The 3,387-nt window shown below is 43.6% G+C and overlaps 1 non-coding gene across 1 annotated transcript; it reads right to left on the bottom strand.

Moving 5' to 3' along the window:
* Nucleotides 1-2,632: 2,632 nt before the first annotated feature.
* Nucleotides 2,633-2,714, bottom strand: trnas-cga (transfer RNA serine (anticodon CGA)). The gene has a single exon. It is a non-coding gene; the product is annotated as a tRNA-Ser (tRNA).
* Between the last annotated feature and the right edge of the window lie 673 nt (nucleotides 2,715-3,387).

Genomic DNA, 3,387 nt, shown 5'->3' with positions numbered 1-3,387 from the left:
AGCCATCACCAAAGACAGCATAGCATCGCCTTCTCGTGTTAGTGATGCCTCCCTCCCGGATGAGTTGAACAAATCTATGCATGATTTGGAGCATGAAATGATGTTGCAGCGAGGTGTTGTCTCTTACCACGACTGACATGAGGAAAACTCAATGTAGTGTTAACACACGAAAGGCTGCTGGACTGGATAACATCCCTGGAAGAATGTTCAGAGGATGCTCTGACGTGCAGAGGGATGTGTTCACGGACACCTTTAAAATCTCCCTGAGTTGTGCCATAGTTCCAACGTGCTTCAAGTCACTATCATCGTCCCTGTGCCAAAGACGTCTTCAGTGTCCTGCCTCAGTAACTGCTGCCCCGTTGTGTTAACACTCATCGTCATGAATTGTTTCGAGAGGGTCTTGATGAGACGTATCAAGATTCTGCTGCACTCCCCTCCTCCCCTCCTGGAAACTCTGCAGTCTGTGTATTGTCCCAATTGCTGAACGTATGTTACCATATCTGCAACTGTCCATCTGGCCCTCACCTACCTGGAAAGAAGGACACCTACGTCAGATTGGTGTTCATGGAATTCAGTTCCACATTTAACAGTGTCATTCCTCAGCACCTGAATGGAAAGACGTGTCTGCTGGGCTTGAATGTCTCCCTCATTGACCGGATACTGGACGTAATGACTGGGAGACCAGTGTCAATGCGGATTGGGAGCAGCATCCCCAACAGCATGACACTGAGCACGGAACGCCCCAGGGCTGTTGCCTGGTCCACTCCTGTTCATCCTGTTTTTACATGGCTGTGCAACGATGTCCAGCAAATATTATTTAACTAATTCGCTGGTAACATGACGGTAGTGGATTTCATCAGCAGGACTGATGAGTCAGCATACAGAGAGGCGGTGCAGCAGTGAAAGTACTGCTGCTGAGACAACATCCTGTCTCTAAATGTGGATAAAACGAAATAGATGGCAGTTGACTTAAAGACGGCACAGAGTCATCACACTTTGATTAACATCGATGTTTCCCCATGAAGATGGAGAAGAGCAACAAGTTTCCTTTCATCCATCTGGTGGGTAGTCTCACCTCGTCCCACAACACAAGCTACATATCCAACAAAGCCAAGCAGCGACTCTATTTCCTGAGTAGGTTGAGGAAAGCCGACCTCCCACATGCTGCCCTCACCACGTTCTACAGAGGGTCTATTGAGAATATCCCGAGCAGCTGCATCAATGCCTGGTTTCGGAATTGCATCAGCTTGAATCATAAGAATCGACAGGTGATCGTGATGATAGCTGAGATGATCATCGGTGCCTTTTTCCATCCATCAAAAAAACTTGCAAACCGAACTGCATCCGCAAGGCGAACAACATTTTGGACGACCCTGCACATCCTTGATTCCAAATTTTTGCACTCCGACAATCGGGTAGAAAATATAAGAAAATTCAGTCTCTTACGGCCAGACTGGACAATTGTTTCTTCCCGCAAGCCTTCAAGCTTCTCAAAACTGTATTATCACACTCTCTTCCATTTTCAATTTCTGGACGACCTTTTTGAATGTCAGATAAAACAATACTTTGTTCATGATCATTCATTGTTAAATTATGATTTTTCCATCATTGTCTCTATTGTCTTTCCTTGTCAGGAATTACTACACAGTCTTCCAGTTATTGCACTTTTTGTGCACTTTATACCGCCCTGTGTATGACTGAACTTTCGTGTAGACTGTGTGTTCAAATTGTACACAGGTTCTGGAGGAACGCTGTTTCGTTTTTGTTGTCCCAGTTATATATGGTAGAAGTCACAAATAAAGCTACTCTATGCTCTCTCTTCACTCCTCTACACTCTTTTATCTCCGTCTAAGTCCACAAAAATTGTTGCACTTCACAAGAATTTTACCTGAATTTCCGCCAACATGATTCCACCATTGCTCCTGGTGTGGTCTCCTCACCAGGAATAGGATAAATAGAAAAGGTCTTTTCCCTCGGATGGTGGAGTCCAGAATGAGAGGGCTTAATTTTATGGTTAGACTTGAAAGCTGTACAAGGAACCTAAGGGATGACATTTGCACGCAGAGGGGGTATGTGCATGATATGAGCTGCCAGTGGAAGAGGTGGAGTCTGTTAGCCATCTAGATGATCCTATGAATAAGAAGGGTTTAGCGGGATATTAGCTGAGTGCTAGCAAATGGGAATAGATTCGGTGAGGATATGCATGTATGCATGACGATGTGACTGAGTGTTCTGTTTCCTTGCTCTACATCTGTATGACTCTGTGACTCTATTAGTCTGGAATAATCACAAATTGTGGGTCTGAAATATTATCACAGCTTGTCTTTCAACAGATCCGAGAAAATGAGGCATTCATCGCCTGCAGTTACATGTTTTGTATTGCTTCGTACTTTGCTTCATTCGTGCCTGAGCATCCACATTTCACAACATCTCATCACATGTGTTGACCCTCATTCACGTTGTTGGCTTTCTTCTGTTTCGACGGATAGTTTATTCATTTACAGGACTGGGCCACTCTTGAAATTACTTCGGAATCTTTACGTTCGAAAATCGACTTTTAATTGAACATCTCGCTCAAGCTTCATGATATGCGAAATCCCACTAAGAAAGAAACGCATTTCAATGGGTACAACGCTGTGAGCAGGATTCGAACCTGCGTGGGGAAACCCCATTGGATTTCGAATCCAACGCCTTAACCACTCGGCCATCACAGCTGTTGCCCTCTGTCAAGTTTTCGTCGTAAAACACACGAATACATAAGATGTTGAAAAAACAATTTATCATGACACAAAGATTTTGCAGTGACCCAGATGAAGGCTACATTTGGAGGTTGACCAGATTTCACCACAGCCTGGATTCTGACAATGATGAACTTGTGAGAATGTTTCTTCGTGGAGTTACAGAGTCACGGAATTTACACCACCAAGGAGTTATTTGCCTCCTTGCATATGATCTATTTTGACTCCATTGTCCAGCACCTGGTGCCAAAGTGTATATGCTAATAAGTTTTAATATTCAGCGCAATATGGTACCAGAAATATTCAAGCTAAATACCTGAACACTGACTTAGATTCGAAAATATATCGTATTTAGAACGAATTCTGAAATTATTGATAGCGTTGGTTCCAAGAATGAAACTCTGAAGTTCCGTCATCAGGTACAGAACTTGTGAGCACAAGAGAGGAAGATTGACCAAAGATTTGGAACTAGAAACCGGTTTGACTGAATCATTTGCATTCTTTCTGCTCGGAAACTGACCCTTTGTTCCAACTTGACGATGCTGGACAGCTACCCTAAATTAATCTCGTCCCATTTTCCAACATTTGGCCCACATTCCCCTAAACGCTTGTCCCTCATATTCCCATCCAGATGGAATTAAACTTTGCA

Source organism: Chiloscyllium punctatum, chromosome 28 (assembly GCF_047496795.1).
Source record: "Chiloscyllium punctatum isolate Juve2018m chromosome 28, sChiPun1.3, whole genome shotgun sequence".
Taxonomy (NCBI): domain Eukaryota; kingdom Metazoa; phylum Chordata; class Chondrichthyes; order Orectolobiformes; family Hemiscylliidae; genus Chiloscyllium; species Chiloscyllium punctatum.
The sequence above is the reverse complement of the archived record's forward strand: the minus strand, read 5'-3'. Positions and strand labels throughout refer to the sequence as shown.